The sequence below is a fragment of the Lissotriton helveticus genome, chromosome 2_1 (genome assembly GCF_964261635.1).
Source record: "Lissotriton helveticus chromosome 2_1, aLisHel1.1, whole genome shotgun sequence".
In the NCBI taxonomy this organism is placed as follows: Eukaryota; Metazoa; Chordata; class Amphibia; order Caudata; family Salamandridae; genus Lissotriton; species Lissotriton helveticus.
Genome location: NC_136059.1, coordinates 1,976,085,630 through 1,976,108,399, shown reverse-complemented (window position 1 = coordinate 1,976,108,399; position 22,770 = coordinate 1,976,085,630). Strand labels below are relative to the sequence as shown.

Sequence of the window (22,770 nt, the reverse complement as noted above, 5' to 3'; positions counted from 1 at the left end):
ATCCCCGCTCGCCAAAGGCGCACCCTGGTGAAGTACACCCTATGAAGGTACTTAAATTGGACCAGACGAAGTCGCATTCCAATGGCCGCCCAACGCGGGGACGCCAGCGCCTCTACCCAGTCCTCCTCCTCCAGCACTCCCACGTCAGCCTCCCAATCCCCCCTCAGCTTCTGAAGGGTGGAGGAGCAGTGCCTCACTAAGGTTTGATATATGCCCAAGATTTTCTTATCGCCCAGATCTCCCATGAATAATTTTGCCTCTATAGGGCTGAACTCGGGAATGTCCTCCAGCCCCCGCAAACTCGGGGTTAGCGCGTGCCTCAACTGTAGGTATTGATAGAACTGTGACGGCTGTGATTGGTATTCTTCTTGTAGGGTCTGAAAGGACTTAATAACGTTATCAGTCACCACATCACCCAGCGTGGAAATGCCGATGGCATCCCACCCCCTGAGTCCCGACAGAACAGCCAACTGGGGCAGCCGCCCATTGTTCCACAGTGTGGTTTCCCGTGTCAGGACCCCCCACCAACCCATGCGCCGCAGTGCCTGTTTCCAGACCGCGAACACCACCTTTGTGGCCGTCGGTAGCGCCCCACATAGCCTGCCAGAGTACAGTATAGTATGTAATGTGTGCTGACCCATCAGATAGCGCTCCAGCGCATAAGCTGGGTCCCCCCTGTCTCCATACCACCAGTCATTAAGGACCAGCAAGTGCGAGGCCTGATAGTACGATAGAAGGTCAGGTAAGTCAGCCCCCCGCTGTACGTAGAGAGGAAGCATGTACGCACCGCCACCCGCACCCTCCCTCCTACCACAGAAACTGCCCCAACCCCGAGTTCACCGTGCGAAACCACCGGGCTGGAATCGGGAATGGGTGATTCTGCAACTGGTAAAGAAGACTGGGAAGCGCCACCATTTTAAATATTGCCGACCTACCGAACAACGTTAGAGTCATACGAGACCAGGATCTAATGTCCGCCCGCGTCCTATCCCACACCGGTACCACATTATGCTCCCATGCCACAGCTGGAACCTCTGACAAATCCACCCCCAAGTACTTCAGTCCTCCTGCAGCCAACTGTACCGCGGACGCCCACGACCCCACTGTCGTCTGCCCATCCAGAACCCACAATGTAGATTTGCGTGGGTTCATGTATAGGCCCAACGTCTCCCCAAAATTCTGCATGATCTCCAGCAGTTTCGGACCTGTCCTATCTAGGGCCGTTAGGAAAAGAGAACATCATCCGCGTAAAGAGCTATTTTGTCGGAAAGACCCGTGTCCCACTGAAACCCATGGACATGCGCATCTATGCGTACCCACGCCGCCAATGGCTCCATGGCTAGAGCAAACAAGTATGGCGATAAGGGGCACCCCTGCCGCGTTCCCCTCCGAATCTCAAAAGCAGAGGAGACCGCCCCCGCGACCCTGACCGCTGCCGTGAGACCAGTATAGAGCAACTTTATGTATGACAGTAAACGTGGACCCAAATTGAGCCTAGGCAACAGGGCAAACAGATAGGTCCAGCTCAGAGAGTCGAACGCCCTATCCATATCCGCCAGGAGCAACGCCGCCGGGTCCCCGGCTTGCCGGATCGCCGCGACCGCCACCTGCGCCCTTCTGATATTGTGCCGAGTAGCCCTCTGGGGCATAAAGCCCGCCTGGTCGGCGTGTATTAGGGACGTTATATGTGGCAATAGTCGATTAGCCAAAGCCTTCGCCAAAACCTTGGCTTCAACGTTTAGGAGAGAGATGGGGAGGTAAGACGCAAGACTCTCCGGAGGGCGTCCAGGTTTCTGAAAGACCACCACTTCTGCATGTCTCCAATCCGGAGGGAGCGCCCCTTCCTCCCGGATCTCCTCCACCACTGCTCTTTAGTGCTTGGCCATCTGCAAATTATACAGACGAAAGAATTTGCTGGGGAACCCATTTGGGCCGGGGGCCTACACGGTTCGCAACTCTCCTAGAGCCACCCCCAGTTCCTCCTCCGAAAGGGGAACCTCCAGTTGGTCTCGCTGACCGTCTGACAACGCCCTGGGCGGCAGGTCTGCTATGAATTTGTCTATCATGGCAGGCTCTAGGCATTCCAGCGGGGCATACAGGTCGGCGAAGTATTCGGCAAAGCTCTCCGCGATAGCCAGGGGGTCCGCCATGCGGCCCCCCGCCGTGTCCAGGAGTGCAGGCAAGGTCTGCGCATGCATGGTGCCCTGACACAACTGATGTAGCATTTTCCCCGACTTATCCCCCCATTGGTACACCCTACTGTGCATAGCAAGCCAGGCCTGACGCGCCTCTTCCATTAGCAGGGCCGCACATTCTTGTCTAGCCAGAAGTAGCTGCCTCACTCCCAGCTTGCTGCCCGACTCACGAGCCTGTTACTCAAGCTGCTCTTTGCGGGCTTCGGCTCGGACCAGCTCCTCCCGCCGCTGCCTGCGGGCGGCTGCGCACCATGATATGTCCACCCCCCGTAGCGTGGGCTTCAGCGCCTCCCAGAGCATGGCCGCACTGGACACGGTGCCCTCATTCTCTTCCCGGTAGCGGGCAATGGATTCCCCCATATGGGTCGTATATTCCGGTTTCTGTAAGTTCCACACAGCCAACCGCCAGCGGAAGGGCTGCCTGTTCCTCCCAGTGTCCACCTCCATAAAAATGGGGGAGTGGTCTGAGAGACCTCGGGGCAATATCTCCGCCGCCAGCACTCTGCCCACCCCAGCCCTGGATACGAACAGGTAGTGTAGCTGGGAAAAGGTCTTATGCACTGCCGAAAGAAACGTATATTCCCTGGCCACAACATCCACCCAATCCATTCCCGTCACCAGTGCATGGAGCTTTTGTGGGTAGGCCGCCCCTGGACCCCGCATCAGAGCCTGACCTATCTAGTACCAATTGCATAACATCGTTCCAGTCCCCCCCATTACTGACATAACATCCGACATCTCCGCCCAAAGCAGCCTCAACTTTTCTATTAGAGTCCATTGCAGCGGAGGCGGCGCACACACACTGCCCAATATAATGGGGAAGTCGCCAATCCTGCCCCGAATAATTACATAGCGACCCTGCTGGTCATACCATTGCTCCTCGTGTGTATACTGAACCCTCCGGTGTATCAAGATAGCTACTCCCCTTGACCCCCTAGTAAAACCTGAATGGAAGACCTGCTGAAAGCCAAAGCGCTGCAAGCACAGGACCTTCGTGCCCATAAGATGCGTTTCCTGCAACAAAAGAATGTCCGCTCGCTGGCGCTTTGCATGCTGGAGTACCGCCCCCCGCTTTACCTTATCCAACATTCCTCGAACATTCCAACTCACAATACGAAGGCCCCGTTGCTGACCATGCCCCCAGCATTCAAGTTAGCCATTCGAGAGACTGTTGTTATGCAGTACGAGGATTAAGCCGCAGTGGTGCGAGTGTGAACCCCATCGTGCCTGTAGGAAACGAATGACCTGGTGACCTAAACAAACCCAACCAACCCCCCACCCCATACCTCAACCCCAACTCTGAAGTATCTATCGCGGAGCAGCTAGATCCAGGACCCCAACTGGAGGACCAGGCCTGCCCCCAACCAATGGATCCCCAATTCACAGCCCAACAACATGTGATAGAGCTCCCGCCAGTCCACAACCAGTGGAAGCACAAGCCCAGTTCGTGGCAATCCAGCAAAAAGTCTCAAATGTTCCGCCATGCAGCTGCCGCTGCCCCCATCATTTCTCCTGGATCTGTTCTTCCGGGACCGGCTTGTCTCGGGAGATCACTTCCCCAGACCTCGAGCGCCTCCTCCTGGACCACGACCGCCGCTCCCCGCTCCGCCGCCGCTGACCAGTGTCCCCCGGGGGCATCTCCCTCCCCGGGGAGTCAGGATCTCTGCCCGGTGGAGTGTGGGGTCTAATCCGGACCGTCTCATCTGTCCATCGGAAGACCTCCTCAGGACTGTCGAAGAAGTGGGTGCGTGACTGGAAGACCACCCGGAGCCATGCAGGAAACAGGAGTGCGTATGGAAGTTTGAGCTCCCTTAGCCACGCCTTCGCAGCCATAAACGACTGGCGTTGCTGTTGGACCTGCCGTGTATAATCAGGAAAGATCAGAATACGGGAATTCTTATACAGTAGTGTTTCTTTTGCCCGGGCTTGTTTCAGGATCGTGTCCCTGTCCATATAATTAAGGAGTTTGGCGATAATTGGCCGCGGCCGGGCCCCCACCGGAGGTTTTTGCATGAGTGCACGGTGGGCTCGTTCTACCACAAAGCACCTTCACAGCGACTCCGACGGCAGCCATCCCTCCAGCCACGACGTGAGGAAACGCTCCATATTGCCCTCCTCGCAGCCCTCTGGAAAGCCAACAAAACGGAGGTTGTTGCGGCGAGCCCGGCCCTCCGCATCCTCTGCCCGAAGTAGCAAGCCCTTCTGGACCGCTTCCATCGCTGCCACCTTCCTCTTGAGTTCCGTTATGTCATCTTCAACACCCGAGATACGTGTCTCAGCCTCCGAGATGCGGGATACTACATTGCGTAAGTCTTGGCGCAATAACATGACGTCCGCCCCGACAGCGCCAATCTTGGTATCCAGCATGTCTCTGGCCTGGGTGATGGCGGCCAGGAGGGCCGCATTATCCGGCATCGCACCCTGCTGCTCCCCAGTCGCTCCAGACCCCCCATTCGGACCCGTGAATTTATCCATGGGTCCTTGCTTGGTCGTGCCGCGGCTACCCTTCTCCCTTGTCATATCTTCAGGCCCAGCTGCACAGTCTGCCGCTCGCTCCAAAGGGTCCACACAACGCTCCCCCCGAACCACAGGCCCAGCCAGCCACTCGTCCCTCTGTGATGTCCAGTCTCTAAGAGGGGGTCGAGCGCGTCCCCAAAGTCTCACAATGTAGGGCGACCAGCAGTCCAATCCCAGGGCCCCAAGCTCGCCCCGCAGCAGCACCACCCTGCGCCAACCACAGTCTCCGCTGCACCAACCACGGGCAATCTCACCCTCGTCTCAGGGCCGGAGCTGCACAGCCGGCCCCTGCCAGCACAGTCCTCGCGCGAGGGGGATGGGGGTTCTTCCGTGCTGCCCCCGCTGCACCCCAGTGATCGCCACCAGCCCACTCCCGCAGCGGGGGGAGGGTGGGTAAAGAGACACCGGGGCCCAGTGTACTGTCGGAGTCCTAGGGGCCCGCCGCAGGTCGGGCCGACGAGGGGACCCCGGATCCTGTCCCCACTGTCCTCCCAATCGCGGTCTTCACCAGGGTACCGACTGTAGACCAGAACCCTCCAGATACGTGGGCCCACCCTGTGCTCCGCTCGGCTGTCCTCTTGCAACGCCCGTCTGCCTTCGGGGATGCCTCACACTTTCAGGTGTGGGGTCTTCCGTGCTGCCCCCGCCACTCCGCAATGATCGCCGCCAGCCCGCGCTCCCACTCCTGCAGGGGGGGGGGGACACCAGGGCCCAGGTCACTGTCGGAGTCTCAACCGCGCTGCCGAATCCCCTGCCCGAGGGGGGGCATGCAAGGAGGCATGCCCGCTGCCCCTCTCACCAGCTGCCCAGACCCGCTCACCTCAACCGCCCCCACCGGTCTCCATGTGCCGCCTCCTCGCGTCACAACCAGCCAGGCCCCCGTCTGCCACGCGGCCAGTCGTCCCCGATGCCAATCACTCCTCCGTGGAGCCACCAGATTGCCGGGGGGGCTCTCGGAGCCACACACCTCCCGCAGGCTCCTCAGCACGGCCCGGCAGCCACCACAGATCAGGCCAGCCGCGGCCTCGCTGCCATGTTCGTTCCAGCCGCTGCACCTCCCCAGGCCTCCGCCGGATCTCAGCCACACACCGGTCCCGGCCGACAGGAGGGGCACCGCTAGAAAGGGGAGCAGCCGCCGCACTCAGCTCCGCAGGTCAGTGGTTTTTAAATCGCCAGATTGCCAGGATAAATGAAGTATATTTCGTGGGCTGGACGGAGCCGGCTCAGAGCACGTCCGCCATGTTTGGCTACCAAGCCACGCCCCACTGCGTACTGTATTTTAAAGATCTAATTGTACTCCCTATGTAATTCTAGTGACCCTCACATATAATGCAATGTACTACAAATTTTGTTTTTCAATTAATAAAATGTCCCATATTTTATATCTTACTCATGTTACATTGGAAACAAGTAATTTTGTCTTCAGCAACACTGCAAACACTCAATGCCGGCTTTTGAAAAAGCCCTTGGGGCGCTCAGGTAACCATGTATGACTGTTGACATTAGATTTTGAGTTAAAAAAACTATGATACAGTATGTTACGTAGTGTTTGACCCCTACTGTGTATTGCCAGAGGTTTATCAGATATAATGCTTGCAAGGGTGGTATCCAATTTAAGTAGGTGCCAGTGTTTCCACATTTATCCACCTTCCCAAAACTACTCCCCATCACCGTGAGGAGCCCATTCACCATTGAAAGGTTCTTTGGTTAATGAGGTGTATCCGATGATGAAGCATGACACCCAGAGGGTGTGTGAGACACACTACCAATTTTCTGAAATTCTGTGTGTGCTGCACATATCTGGAGATGAACCAATATAGACTGTGCATTGAAATGAAATTTCCATTAACTGAACATGTTTATTTGTGGTCACATTTTTGCTTCTTTGTTTTTCAGGTGGGGAGTATGCAATCAAGTGACTGCCTAGTTTCCTCTCATTCCCTAGGGCCTTTTCCCTATTAGGATCATAAGGCCAGCTAGTTTGTGATATATTCTGAGATTACCTATGTTGCGATCAGGAAGCTGACCCAGGGCATGATCTGAGTGGTTTGGTTGGTCCGTTTTTTGTGTGAAAGTCGAGGTTCTCTATTATTTTTTGGACGTATTGTATTAATATTTTTGAGATGAAGATGATGTGCTGTGTAAATCAATATTGTCACCTGGTTTAGAACGAGTGGCCTTCCTTTTTCAAATGGCCTCCTTTAGCAGACTGTATTTGACACAGGACAAGGTGAAGTCCTGACCGAAGCACCCACATCAAGGGTCAAATGCAATTATGACCATGTCTGGGTTTGCCATAGATTTCTTGTACTTTGAGATAAGATACTGTATCTGATATATTGCATGTTGGAAGCCACAACTCCTTCTGTGTGGACTCTATTTCAAAGAGACATTCAGCTAACTAAAACCAGAGTATAAAATTGTAATACTACTAATGTATGTAGCGAAAAGCCAATGATTTTGGCATGCAGCACCATGGCTTACTGTTTGTGAGGTGGGCTATCACATGCAGAGCTAGGGATGATACAGAACCTGCTTCCATTTGCATCATGATCCTCAATAGAGGTGTAGAAAATGTGTGTGATACTAAAAAGGTGCTGCCAGTAATGTTGGCATAATAAATGCTAATCTTATACATGTACTACGGAAATGTAGCCCTGCAACAAAGTTCAAAGTCCCTCTCACCTGATGCTAACAGTAAAAGAAGGCATATTTACAATAAAGGCCTAGTTTAAATGTTGTTTTACAACTCTGAGGCAAGTTCACGTAGCAAATATGATACCACCTATGTGATTAGCACTGCACCATGGATGCAATGTCGTGCCTGCCTGTTATGATAATATTTCTGGAGTGCCCTGTCGCCAGAGGGACAGTTAGAGCTAAACTGAAGTGGACTCCAAGTGCTGAGCAGGAGGTTAACAAAAGTATAATATTTATTTTTCAAAGGTCATCTGAAAATGTATTGGGTGAATTATTAGCTTTAAAATCTGCCAGAAGGTCGAGGCACTCTCTGAAAACAGTGATCTCCCCAATTTCACTCCTGAATCAAGAAGCTGACTACGGATTAAGGGCCTTATATTTTTCTATTAAATATTAGCTGATGTTACAGAATACTATGCACAGAAATTTGAACTGAATTCGTTTATCCTTTGGAAGTCTAATTATGTATGACTTTAGAGTGTTAGTTGTGATGCATGCAACTTGTGAGTGATTGCTTCAGAGCAAAGAAGGTGGGTAGAGACATGGGCGCTGATTCACCAAAATATCAGACGTAGTGGAAGTGACATCACATACTCTTTGACCTTAATGCCATCACAGGAAGTGACATCATATGACCCTTGATTCTGATTTTTTTCCATGAAGACATGCAACATGACCCTAACATCACAATTGACATTACTAAAGTTCCATTATAATTAGTATAACAGCATTATACAAACAAATGTCAATTTTAGATACCAGCTACATTATGGTTTTAACTTGATGTTTGAACATTCTGGGGCATGAAAGAACGTGTGCTTTTTAAAGTTGAATTTTCACATAAATTTGATAAAATACCAGTGCTGAAAGGAAACTCACTCTATATTCAGTTTTGTTCATGGTATGCCACGCCAATGAAATGTCACGATCCCCAGGAGCTGACCTCATTTTATTTTAAAATGTAGTATGGGTCCCCCTATATGTCAAAAGATCACCTCCATTGTGCCGGGGCCAGCATTTAGTCATGGGTGCCCCCTCATGGAAAAAATGACATACAACATTCAAGTGCCAGAATTCTGTAATGTATGTCGTCTATATACATTGTGTGGCCCTTTTGTTAAAAATCACCTCAGTATGTCGGAGTTATTGTTTTGTCATTGTTGTCGCCCTCTCATATGCCAAGTACTCCACCTTTATGCCGTGAATTACTTGCAATGTGCTAGTATTCACATTATGCTACTGGGGTCCACATGCCAAGAATTTCCTTAAGTATGCCAGTATTTTGCCACTGGTGCCCTATATGCCCTGAATTATCTCAAGTATACAAGTGCTAGTATTTTATATTTGGTGCCCTTAATGTCAAGATTGGCACCCCCAGTGTGCCAGTATGTTCAATACAAACATGCAATGACCCCTGAAAGAATTATTCCCCATCAGAGAAATTGGTTATTTACAGTGAGTGGTACCCTAAGTACCAGTTACAAAATCATATGTAGTTATTTACAAGGATATTTAGTATACACAATGTCATTAGTTATCTGTAATTTTTCAGTGATATGTAAATGAGAATGAGGTGTACTCAAAGGACAGGCAATCATCAATATTTAAGTCATAGCATTTTTTTATGACACAACAATAAAAGGTTTTATATATCAGAGAATGAACCCTGGGTCATCTAGGAGCGATATTTTGACTGACGCATTAAACAACCAAAGCAAATTGCAATATGGTGGTGACTGTGGTCAGCATAAGAATCTACTCAACCAGTCCCAGAAGCAGTCCTTTGTAATCAATATTCAGTAGGCTTGAAATTGTATTCCACTTAGTCCTTCCAGAAATAGTTGTAGTAGAAAGATGTTGAATGCTGTCAAGATATGGCTCTACTTTGCTAATTCACTCTTTTTGGGGGGTTAATAAAGTTGAGGTCATGCGCCTACAAAGGGTCCAGAATGCAGCTGCCAGAGCCCTTTTGGGTCTCCCGCGAAGACGCCACATTTCGGGGGTAATCCCTCGATTACACTGGCTGCCTGTGGCTAAGCGCATAGAATTTAAAGCCCTCTCCATGGCCTTCAAAATCCTAAAGTTCTCTTCCCCATGTATTCTGTCCGACTTGTTGGTACCTTACACACCCTTGCGCCCTCTGCGCTCTATGGGGTCATGCTTGGCTCTGCGGGTAAAACGTCTGTGTGCGGAGGGACGATCGTTCCGATATCTAGCGGCCAAGCTTCGGAATTCTCTCCCCCTTCACATTCGCAGTCTGGATAACTACTTGACGTTCAGGAAGGCTATAAAAACTCATCTCTTCCCCGCGGCTTAGGCTCTAGTTTCTTGCTGTGTCTGCCTGTAGCAAGCGCCGGGACACCTCTTTGCTGAGGCAGCTGTTGGGCTATACAAGTCGGACTGACATAACATACAGTGTTTGCAAGAGGCTCCAATTCTCAAATTTAAATTCAAAACGTAAAGCCATAATCAGAAATCTAAACCAGCAAGAAAACACAGAAATATGGCTCATGCAAACGCATACTATGGACCACATGCAAAAAACCATAGCTAAACCAACCGCCATTGCAAATATGTGAACCAACACCATAATCAAAGAATACAAAGGCCGGAAAACCTTAGAGAAGGGGTGGGGGGCTAAACTTAGAAAGGCTTACCCTATAATATAGGCTAATCTCACTGATATCAGTCTGTTTCAAAATGTAAGGAATGCCACCTAAAGTGTACGGAAAACACAGAAAAAATCCTCATATCACAGTGTCTTATAGAAAACACATATATAGGGGCTGTACTCACTCAAAATTGCAACTAAATCTAAAAATGCTCACTAGATAAGACAAAACAATCCAATACAACATTAAATGTCAGAAAGAAACCAATATCAGACGTAAAACTCCTGTAACAAGCCAAGGTTATCTACTTAAAGGAAAGCAGCAGCAAATACTATCACTGTAAGTTTCCTCAGGAATCAAATGGTAGGAGTACCGCTTTTCCTATATCTTGTTTAGATAGTGCTGTTTATGGTCTGCATATTGAAACAAGCTCTGGTAATGCATCGGGTTCACCTTTGTCATGAATAAAGAGCTGATCTCATTAATAATCGTCCGGGAGAAGGAAAGAGCTCCCTGGCAGATATCACTGGAGTGGAGAGGATGTGGTGCAGTGGATAGAGCTGCTGACTCGAGAGCAGGGGACCCTGGTTCGAGTCTTGGTGGCTGCGCCGCACAACTTCCTGTGATTCAATGCAAATCGCTTAATCTCTCCGGGTTATAAATTGTTATATAAATATGCTGCAAGGGTAAAAAGGCAAAAATGTATTAAACTATAGTTCCACCAAAGCATATGTTAACAGTAGTTCGGCGACAGGAAACTGATAGGAGAAGCAGATGAGGAACAAGCATGGTTAAATGCAGGAAAATATGCTACACCCAATAGAAATGGAGGAAAGGTAAGTGGCACGCACAGGAACTAATTAGAAGCCAGGAAATCGAGAAGGCAGTATGATACCAAAAATAATAGATTTCACAAGCACAGCACAAGCGTTGTGCAGGTGAAACATAAAAATATTGCTTGCCCCGCAGAGACAGAGGGTTCACCAAATTGGGACGTTGCATATGTCCTAATAATATCATAGTTCCAAAATGAAACAACATTAAATTCTAAGACGCTATCAACATAGAAACTTCCAAATTCTACACATTAACAGTGCCTCCACATTGTCAAGACAACATGTATTACTTCGGTCCGGTTTCCCTATTGGAAAGACCTGCATGCCCTATGGATACGGAGGGTTTTCCATCTTAAAATGTTATCCAAGGCGTTCACATGTCATGGATTAAAATCACAAAAGCCCCTAAGAACTCATAGGCAATAATTTGTTATTACAACCTATTCAAACATTTAACTTCCACCAATAAACAGGGCCTAGATAATAACAAAGCACCAGCAGAATAAATGGGTCAATGAAGTATTGCAATTATCTCCATAAAATACGGTCTATTCACAAAACTCAAACAGGTTTGCAAACACTGCATATGAATCTAGAATTAATGCTATAGTTACATGTAACGCCTAACATCTTAAAAAGTCAGCTGTGTTAAAGGGGACAGATAGGGAAAAGTCCACCTCGAAATATTCCTCCAACTAAAGTCCTATTACTTCGATTAAACAAGATACAAAGATACTCATACTCGAGAGGGGTACTAGGTCGATAATGTAGCCAGTATACACAATTCAATTTGTTGGTTCACTCCTTGTCTTACTATATCACCTTCCCAAAAACATCTGTTTTCTTGTATGGTGAGGGTCCAGTCCACATCATGCATCCTTGTTAACCCCATCCAATACAAATAACCTAATATCATCAGCTGAGTAGTTCATCATACAATAGCAAGAAGCCAAAATATCCTGAAAAAATGGGCATTTAACAAACTCAAACTGTGGTTCTTAAAACGTTGTACATTGTATTGAGTGCCCATGTAATTTGACATATATCGGAAATATATTGGGAAAACTACACAGGAAGTATGATGCTGGATCTTTCAGCATAAATCTTGAATCAGGTGAAACATTCTAAATGTACCCTTGATTGGACATTATAGAACAATGAACCACAAGCAACCACCCATGGGTTTTGATGCAAATTCCGATCTACAAACATTGCTAGTTTTGCCAAAAATCTTACGACTCCTTGCGGCAATCACTCCGAGGAGAAATGTTTTCATTTCTCCTTGTTTTTCCAACTTTGCATGTATGCTGCAGTGTACAGCACATATATTAAGTGGCAAAAGCCTTAAAACATAGTTTTTGTAATGGAATGGACTCCAAGTATAGAACCTGTGCTTCAGAGAACACACGCACACTTGCACTATGGCACAAGGGTGTGTTCCTTCACAGCTGTCTAAAGGACACCATCACAAGGGTAGAGAAATAAATGCCATATCTTAGCAGATATGGCCCATTTTTCCTCTCATTTTCACGCAAAGCAGAGTAGCAACTTGTGTTGCCTTGCATCAAAGATAATTAAATCTGGGCCTCGATCTCACACATTCCTTGTTGCTGGCTCGTGCACACAAACATACTTACACATGCTCGCTCTCTCACTTAAAAACATTCTCACCTACAAGAACACACACAATATACATTTAAAACCATTTTTACTTACTACATCTGCTATCAAAGGTCCTGTTCCAGCTAAGTGTGCTCCATTTTTTATTACACTACACCAATAGTGAATAATACAATATTAGTCACCATTAGTATAATGAAAAATAGGCAGAAAGTAAGGAATGCAGAGACGACCCCTGTGTTAATGGCACTGATTTTGCATCCTCTGAGGCTAGGGGGCGCAAAAGCAGGGGTAGGGGTCGCAAAGGACAAGGCAGCTGTGATCCCCGGCTACCGCTAAATGATGTCTATGGGTAGAGATAGAAAAAAGGTACGTGCAGAGGAAGAGAGAATCTGTATGGATGGGCGGCATTATCATTGGTGATGTTAAGTTTAAACAGGTTGGTCGTCAGCATTTCCTGAAGGTGTAAAGACCTTTACGGTTTTGCTGTTTGCAGCAGTAGTGTGCCATAACTTGGGCCAGAGATTTTCTTTGCAGCAGTATTGACCTTTTTTAGGTCGAGGACTCAGTCGCACTGCGTAAGCAGTGTGCGGAGCTCTGAAGATTTAATGTTTCTTAGAGGGGGCTTGGAACCCGCCCCTCTTCTCCATTGGCTGGCTTCCTAAACGGGGGCCAGCCATTGGAGGAGTTTCCGAATTGATGTGCTGTTGCCGCCGAGGACGTAACTTTGTTGCTTCGCTCTTCATCCAAAAGTTGTAAACTTTGACCAACTGACAATCAAGCCTACCTTCATATACTTCTGACTGTGCTGTGTAACAGATATCTCAAAACAAGCAATACAGCTGTTTCTAACGTTTGACCTGTTAATGGGCAAAGTTTCCCTGTCGCTTCGATTAACTTCACCAAGCATCACCGACCGTCTGTGGAGGTTTATGTTGTGTTATCCTAATCCATTTCTCCCCAGGGTCATCAACTACAATGCATAAAGTTCTTGTCCTGATGATGGTCTTATGAATCAACTTTCCAATAGACCGAAACGTCGACTACTAAGTCTAATCCTGCTTACTACTTCAATCAATCAATCAAGACATTTATAGAGCGCACTACTCACCCGTAGGGTCTCAAGGCGCTAGGTGGGGGGGGTGCCGTTACTGCTCGAACAGCCAGGTCTTGAGCTTCTTCCTGAAGGAGAGGTGGTCTTGGGTCAGGCGCAGGTCGGTCGGGAGGGAGTTCCAGGTCTTGGCGGCCAGGTAGGAGAAGGACCTTCCTCCTGTTGTCGCTCTTCGGATGCGGGGGACGGCGGCGAGGGCGTGGCTGGTCGATCTGAGGTGGCGCCTGGGAGCGTAGAAGTTGATTCGGTTGTTGAGGTAGATCGGGCCTTGGTCGTGTAGGGCCTTGTGTGCGTGGGTGAGGAGACGGAAGGTGATTCTTTTGTTGACGGGGAGCCAGTGCAGGTCTCTCAGATGTCCGGAGATGTGGCTGTTTCGTGGGATGTGGAGGATGAGTCTGGCTGAGGCGTTCTGGATCCGCTGGAGTCTCTTCTGGAGCTTGGCGGTGGTTCCGGCGTAGAGGGCGTTGCCGTAGTCCAGTCGGCTGGTGACGAGGGCCTGGGTGACAGTCTTCCTGGTCTCGGTGGGGATCCACCAGAAGATCTTCCGTAGCATGCGCAGGATGTTGAAGCATGACGAGGAGACGGCGTTGACTTGTCTGGTCATGGAGAGGGAGGAGTCCAGGATGAAGCCCAGGTTGCGTGCGTGGTCCGTCGGTTTGGGTGCGGTGCCCAGGGCGGGGGGCCACCAGGAGTCGTCCCAGGCGGAGGGCGAGGAGCCCAGGATGAGGACCTCCGTCTTGTCTGAGTTCAGTTTCAGGCGGCTGGTCGTCATCCACTCGGCTACATCTCTCATCCCTTCGTGCAGGTTGGCTCTGGCGGCGGCGGGGTCGTTGGTCAGGGAGAGGATCAGTTGGGTGTCGTCGGCGTAGGAGATTATGTTGAGGTTGTGTTGGCGTGCGATGGCCGCGAGGGGGCTCATGTAGACGTTGAAGAGGGTGGGACTCAACGAGGATCCTTGAGGGACGGCGCAGATGACTTCGGTGGCCTCTGACTTGTACGGTGGTAGGCGGACTCTCTGTGTTCTTCCGTCGAGGAAGGAGGTGATCCATTCCAGTGCCTTCTCCTGTTCGGATGTCATCGGTGGCGGCGATGAGGGCGGTCTCGGTGCTGTGGTTGGCTCGGAAGCCAGACTGTGAGGGGTCGAGGGATCCATTCGTCTCGAGGAAGGCGGCCAGCTGTTTGTTGACGGTCTTTTCGATGACTTTGGCCGGGAACGGGAGGAGTGAGATGGGACGGTAATTGAGTTCGGTGGGGTCCGCTGTAGGTTTCTTGAGTAGAGCGCTGAGTTCGGCGTGCTTCCAGCTCTCAGGGAAGGTGGCGGTGTCGAAGGAGGTGTTGATAATGTCCCGCAGGTGGGGTGCGATGACAACGTCGGCCTTGTTGAAGACGTGGTGAGGGCAGGGGTCGGTCGGCGATCCGGAGTGGACGGAGTTCATTGTGCGGACGGTGTCTTCGGTGCTGATTGGAGTCCAGGCGCGGAGGGTGGCGTTGCTGCGGCTGTGGCGTGCGTCGGTTGGATGATGAAGCTGTTGTGAATGTCCGCGATCTTGTTGTGGAAGTAGGAGGCGAGGGAGTTGCAGAGGTCTTGCGATGGGGTGATGTCGTTGTTTCCGGCGTTGGGGTTGGGGAGCTCTTTCACGATGTTGAAGAGTTCCTTGCAGTTGTGTGCGTTGTTGTCCAGCCGGTCCTTGTATGCATTTTTCTTGGTGGCGCGGATCAGTTGGTGGTGTTCCCGGGTGGCGAGCTTGAGGGTGGTCATGTTGTCCATAGTTGGTTCCCTTCTCCATACTTTTTCGAGGGCTCGGCAGTTCTTCTTGGAGCTCTTGAGTTCGTCGGTGAACCATGGGGCTTTTCTGCTGCCGGGTCTGCTGGGCGGGGTCCTCAGAGGGACGAGTTCGTCCGCGCAGTTGCTGATCCACTTCGTGAGGTTGTCGGCGGCCTGGCTTGGGTTCGCTGAGCCGGCCGGAGGGTGCTGGCTCAGGGAGGCGGTGAGCTGGTCTGCTGTGATCTTGTTCCAGCTTCTTCGGGCAACCTGTTGCTGGTGGTGGTGGATCGTCGTTCTTTTGAAGGTGAAGTGGACGCAGCTGTGGTCCGTCCAGTGGAGTCCTGTTGCGTGGGTGAAGGCGATGTCTTTGCTGGATGAGAAGACGGCGTCGAGTGTGTGTCCGGCGAGGTGGGTGGGGGAGGACACTAGCTGCTTGAGTCCGAGGTTGGCGAGGTTGTCAAGCAGGGTGGTGGTGTTACGGTCGCTGTTGTTCTCCAGGTGGAAGTTGAGGTCCCCCAGGAGGATGTAGTCGGCGGAGGGGAGGGCATGCGGGCTGATGAAGTCGGCGATGTCCTCGCTGAATCGTGTGCGTGGTCCTGGGGGTCGGTAGATGAGAGTGCCTCTGAGGGTGGTCTTCGGGTCGGTGTGGATCTGGAAGTGCAGGTGTTCGGCGGTGGTTAGGGTGTCGTCGGTGTTGGTCGTGATGCGGATGGTGTCCCTGTGGATGATGGCGATGCCTCCTCCCATCTGGTTGGCGGTGCGGTCCCTCCGGGTGATCTTGTAGCCCTCTGGGACGGCGATGGCGATGTCGGGCGCTGAGGAGGCGTTCATCCAGGTCTCCGTGAGGAAGGCGATGTCCGGGGCTGTGGTGTCGAGGAGGTTCCAGAGTTCGACGGCGTGTCTGTGGACGGAGCGGGTGTTGAGCAGGATGCACTTGAGGTGGTTGCTGTTGGTGTTCGGCTTGGCGGGTGCTGGTGCAGGGTGGGTCCGGATGCAGGCGAACTTGCAGGCGTGGCAGCTGAAGGGTCCGTGGGTGTGCTTCGGGGTGGCTCGGTGACATCCCGGGATGCCGCCGGTGTTGAGTGCGATGAGTTCGGTGGTGTTGTAGGTTCGTCGGGTCGGCTTCCGTCGGTGGAGGCCAGGGGTCCTGGCACTGGGCGTGGTCCAGGCGCGGACGGGCGCAGACGGGCTTACCTTTGGCGCGCCTTCGGCGCACAATCGGCGCGCCCGCTGCGCGTCAACGCTGCGCGTTCGCACGGTCGCCATATATGGCGAAGTGCGCGGGGGGGCGGAGCAGCTGGGAGGCGGGAGCGGGGAGGGAACAGAAGGAAAAAAGGGGCGGGGTTAGCGGCGGTGGCGGGAAGCGGGGAGGGAGGACGAAGGGCAGCGAAAACGGCCAAACAGGAAGGAAAAGACAAACCTAAATACAAAACTATTACACAGGCAATACAGAAGGGCTAAGAATACACAATTTAAACAGCAAAACAGCAAAAAACGCCAGGGGCAGGACAGGCGAGCACGGACCACGTCGCCCGAGGGCAGGGGGCGTGGTCACGCCGCGGCAGCGAGGCAATCAGACAGAGGGGGCACACGCAGCAGCTGGTGGCCGTGCGGCGCGGGGGTGTCCTAGAACTACCAGTCATCATTGATTTCCTTGTATTGATTTGAAATCACTGTATTATCATTTATTAGCAGTTTAGACTTGTTTTGTGATTTTAGTTTGGAGCACATATGATACTCCTTCTATGTCTCAAATGCATTTTACTGTACCCTGCTTTTTTTGACTGAATTCATTCTTTTCAAAGTAAATAATAATCCTTTGAATTAACTACCTGGTTTTTGCATTTCTTTGCATTTCGTCATATCATTATGTTAGTGTGGTAACATATTTTGATCTGTATTAGAGTAATTACATTCAGCCACTAACCAATGGTAGTGTGGGTACTCCATTTAATCTGAGTCCTCTTGTGTTGATATTGAGAATTTCAAACGAAATCCCTTGCTGGCCCAATTTTTTCCAAAAATTGGAGGAGAGGGGCGTCACTCGGTTCAAGCCCTGTCTTTTTCGGATTCGGGGGCGTTTTTTTAAGCTTCTTTCTATTTACTTTCTCTCCTCTTCCCATTGGCTGGAATTTTACCTTCCAGCCAATGCGAAGAGGAGAGAAAGAAAACCCGCCCGAATGCGAAAATGAGGCTGCGTTTCTCCGAGGCATTTCTGCCTCGCCTCGAAGAAACGTGGTCGCGTGAAGCGCTCCTGTGGATCAGGGAACTCAATTGAAGATGTGGAAGGAAGACAGTGAATAGCTCTGTAATAACATTGCATTTTGGAAAAAAAGTATCAGTCGTCCCACCCCCACCCAAACATGTATCAACATTTCGGAATTTTATCAAACCATGAAATGTTAATAATGAAAAAAACGGGAAATCACTGGAGCACTTCTCATTCTTCTTAAAGTGGGCCACAAACATCAGTTGGATGCAAGCATGCTGCGAGGCAGGATTTCTTGCAAATGTGCTGCGGGGATAAAATGTTCCACAGAAGCCGGTCTGCACACGCCAGGTGTAGGGGCGTGCTGCCACCTACCTCCTCCTGAGCTACAGGGAATCTAGCTGACCGCAGGCAGCGTGCGGCCGATTACCCGGGGCAGGACGTGGCCGGAAGCTCCAGAGGGAGCGAAGCTCTGGGAATTACTGCCCACACGGTACACGGCCCCTGCTCCGCCCCCACCCTTGCATCTAGGAGTGAAATTCATCGTGAAACAAGACCTGCAGTCAGTCAGCCCTGTCCTCCCGCTGTGCCAAGGCAAGAGCCCTGGTCGCCCCACCTCACATTCTTCTTCCCCCGGATTCTCGAGAAGGGAAGCTGCATGTCGCACCTCAGCCCGCGAGGGTATCCAGCCAGCGCTCTGCGGGGGTCTCACTCACCCATACGCTGCCCCGTCGCTGCTTTATGAGGCGGCAGGGTGACTGACCAGCGTTTCCAAAGAATGTTCCCTCTCGGTTGGTTTACTCAGCAGCCCAGAATGCTGCGAGCGCACTCACACATACCAGAATCAGCGGGGACCCCGGCCACCCCAGCGAGTGAAGTCACTGATTAAAAATCACTCGGGAGCGGCCCCGGGCACAGGCTGTTTTCATTCCACCGGTTCCAGTTGGGTCTGAAAAGGTCACCCTCCCCCTCTGGAATAACAAGGCCTTAAACTTGTACTTAATTTATTTTGTTTTTAAAAGAGTCCCCTGTGGTCCCCTGTGACTCCAGAGTGCACTTGGCTCTTGACATTAACCGGATAAAAGGCCGGATCTGAGGGATGGACCCCAGAGGGGGCTTCAAGGGGCGCCACTGTAACCGCTTCTCTCCAAACATCATACAAGCTGTCAGTGCTCGAGTTAATTCTCGGCGAGCAGCATGCGTGTTGCATTGGGAGTCCACGAGGGAAATCTGTTTATATCTGATGGACATTGTCAGGTCAGTGTAGGTGTGATGCCAGTCCACTAACCTTCCCTCGCACGCCACCTGGCGTAGGAGTTGCACTTCACATTAAGCCTCTCGCATTTGTACCCCACATTCTTCAATCCAGTTAGCAGCCAGGTTTCAGAACACGCACAGCCTGCAATATCACGTGAGGATATTTATCTGCACCTGCCGGGTCGACTTCATTTTAATCAAACACGGGAGTGATAAAGGGCGCGAGTGCATATGTGAGTAGGGGAGTGAGTGGTGAAGGACTGGACTATTTAAGGCCCAGCGGTGCCAGGGGACAACACCTGAAACCTTCGTGGGTTACCTGTTCTGGCGTACAAAATGACAGAGACACGGGACACTTCCTTCGGCGTCAAAGATCAGCGTTTATTACTGCAGGGATACAGAAATCGCTAGAAGTACAACAACGTGTAGGTTCTGAGAGTCTGCTTCAAATTGCATATGTGAATCGCTCCTTTTATACACCTTTTCGTCATTGCACAACATACGAACAAAAGGTTACAACTCAGTTCCCACAATAAACTTCAAAAGGGCTTCTTGAAACCCGGAACATAATTACGGTAACATTTGCCGGTTCCCAACTGTAAAAGCACATCTTCTCACCGTTACGCACATTCCACGCTAGTTGTAAACGAACGAAAGAAAGAGACAAGAACAGCTGCAAGGAAGACAGACAACAGTAGAGAAAAGAGTGTGAGGGTAATATCGGAAACATGATCACAGGATCAAAGGATTCGATCCCAGCACGTGTAAGGCTGAAACAATAGACCGGCACGGCAAGATTACCCTCGAGCGGAGCCATCTGCCTTTGCAGTGTCATTCCCCTCGTCATAAAAAGACGCACAAAAGGTATATGCGTCTTCCGTAAGGCTTGGGAACTAAGGGTCATGACGCGGACAGTTGCCTGCTAGCTGACTACGTGAGGGCAAGAAACAAAATGGATGCCGTATCAAAAATGGAACCCGAGGGTTCAGATGAAAAAACGCGTAAATAAGGCGAACCCTTCCAAGTAGTGTAGCGAAAACGCGTACACTTACTAAACTCGTCATTTACGGTTCATAGATACCAAACTTGCCCATATTCGATCATGCCCAAAACATCATAACGATTCTCACGGAACCTCAGTGGATAGATGTGGGAATGAGTGCATAAAAGATCAAGTCAGTGAGTGAAGGAGAAAGCAAGTCCGTGAGTGAGCGATTGTATGGGGGTGAATGCGGTACCAAGAGGTCTGCGTGACGAGTGAGTCAGTGTATAGGTGAGTGAGTGAAAAGTGAATGGACGAGTGATTACCAATACAGGAGAGTTATTGCGCGAATAAATGCGTTTGAGTGAATGTTTGAGTAAATGTCAGGTGAATGGGTGGGTGCGCGGATGAGTGAGTGAATAACATAATTAACAACAGGATTTGAACCGGCTGGTGGTATCCACGGTGCTTCAAGGCATGTAATGCGCCGGCTCCGCTATCTTTATTTACAGGAGGAAACGCAAGTGATTGTCAAGCGCTACCGGAAGTGAGGCACCCCTGGAACAGGCTAGACACTGGCGCAATTCGCGGAGATTTCCAAGTTTCTACCAGAGTAGAAGTGTCCAACAGCCGTCAAAGTAAATTAAATAATGCACCGACTGCCTTCAGCGCCTCACAAGACAGCCCCTCCCCCAGTCAAAGTGTTTAGGTTCATTATCAGTTTGTTTAGGTTCTAATTTCTGCAAGCATCCCTGTTCTCTCTAACAATTACACTGTGAAAACGCTCAAATGCGCGGGCTTTCAATCACCAAAGAACTGGGAGTGTCTGGCATGGTTTTCCTGTAGAAAAACAGTCATAGCCTGAGAAGAGTGGAAACCTGCAATAACGCAAGCGCTTTAGCATGGACAGCAGCGCTACTTCTGATTACCCAGACATGTGAGGTGGGGTGTGTGCGCGTTGCCTTCGCTAGTTAAAAACTACCCACGTTCAATATTGCCACGATTTGCAAATGTGGGCCACTTTTTTAAGCAATCTGATTCGCTAATCTGTGTGTGTGTGGCTCTGTGTGTGTGTGTGGCTCTGTGTGTGTGTGTGGCTCTGTGTGTGTGTGGCTCTGTGTGTGTGTGTGTCTCTGTGTGTGTGTGTCTCTGTGTGTGTGTGTGGCTCTGTGTGTGTGTGTGGCTCTGTGTGTGTGTGGCTCTGTGTGTGTGTGTGGCTCTGTGTGTGTGTGGCTCTGTGTGTGTGTGGATAGCTTTTTTTGTAGGTGGCTCTATGTTTGGGTGGCTCTGTCTGTGTGAGGGTGGCTCTGTGTAGGTGGCTTTGTGTGTGTGGGTGGCTCTATGTGAATGACTGTGTGGGTGGCTCTGTATGTGTGTGTGTGTGGCTCTGTGTGGGTGTAATGCGATAGGTCATGCATTTGCGAGCGATTAAGCTATTGGCATTGTAAATGACAATGCCATTTATTTAACGATTAAGCTATTGGCAATGTAAATGACTGCCATTTATTTATGATTTAAAAAAAAAAAGTCATGAGCAATGCTAATTGCTCTACCTTTAATAATGCCGAGACCATTGCATTGTAAATGCTTGTTTGGCCATGGGAGTGGCAAAGAGATTGCTCTGCTGCATCTAAGTACCTGGTTGGCTGCCACTGTTGAAAGCAAGAATAGACCCCCTTGTGAGTGGAGCATTTTCAGGTTTATGTGACCTGTCATCAGGAGTCAGTGGATGCGTTTCAAAGCCATTTGGTGTTCAATGGGTTTCAGTTTGAAAATGATCATGGCTCCTACTTTAGAGTCTTAAAGAACCCCTATAGACCAGTATATAAGGCTTTGAAATAGTCACACGGATAACCAATGTAAGTGAAGCTTTGTGATGTCAAAGAAAAGGGGTGATATTCTGAGTGAGGTAGAGGTAACAATTACCCCCTTGGACACCTGGCTGATTTAGGTACTGAAGGCGACTTTATGGTTGATGACCTTTATTGTAAGATTAATAGTAGTATTGTTATGTGTGCTTACATAGGATTTTGTGAATGCCCTTGCTGACCCGGAGCCATTTTTTCCATCAGGAAGACTGGTAGGCCCAAATATATGGCTTTGTGTTAATCTATCCTGGATTCAACAAGGGAGATTTTTGACTGAAATTGTGTCGTTTAGTTTAGGTACTGCAACAATGTCTTCAGCAAGATGAGATAGAAGTGACTATTCTCAGCTGAGCTGTTTAAGATTAGCAACTAATACTTTCCAATTCATTACTAATTAAGGGAAGCACCAACGATTGAGGGGTGAACATGTTAAATATTGAGGTAGGATTTGTCACAAAAAAACTCTTTGTGGCCTAAAATTGATTCAACTATCACCACGTGGATGACTATTTACACAGGGACATCTAGTGGTGGCATCAAAGCACTGAAACCACTGAACTTGGCATAGCTTTACTACATTTGAATTTCCAAGTCACTGTATGTACACTAGACCAAGGATTGCACTTTATGGGACCCAGTTTCCAAGAATTCCTTCAGGAATTTGAAGTTAAAACACGGTTGCCTCACCGTGCGTATTGTGGGCGGCGGGGAAAGCTGCTACACTGGGAATAGTTAAGCCCTGTGTAACGCACAGAGAACGGGAGAAACAAAAGCACATGGTGGCCAAACACCCAAAGTAGCCCTCTTGGAAATTTGAGAAGACTAGGATGGGGGGTGGAGAGAACATGTCCTGATAGGCATGACCATAATAATTTCAAAGAGACATTGCAAACAAAATGGAAATCTCAGCCCCTCCCACACTGATGGACTGGCGAGCAGCAATGGATTGGTGCACGAAGCAAGAGAAACACATTGCAAACAAGACAAGATTTGGGGACACTGGTGGGAATACTATCGATTCTCAAATGACTAAAATGGTACATTTTGGCGAGCTGTATGGGGGGTGGGTGGTGCATCCTTGGCAGCAAAGGTATTGTA

At 49.9% G+C, this 22,770-nt stretch overlaps 1 protein-coding gene across 1 annotated transcript in view; it reads left to right on the top strand.

The window, feature by feature from the left end:
• GATB (glutamyl-tRNA amidotransferase subunit B) overlaps window positions 1-22,770 on the top strand; it is a 561,352-nt gene that overhangs the window by 167,084 nt on the left and 371,498 nt on the right. The window lies entirely within an intron of this gene.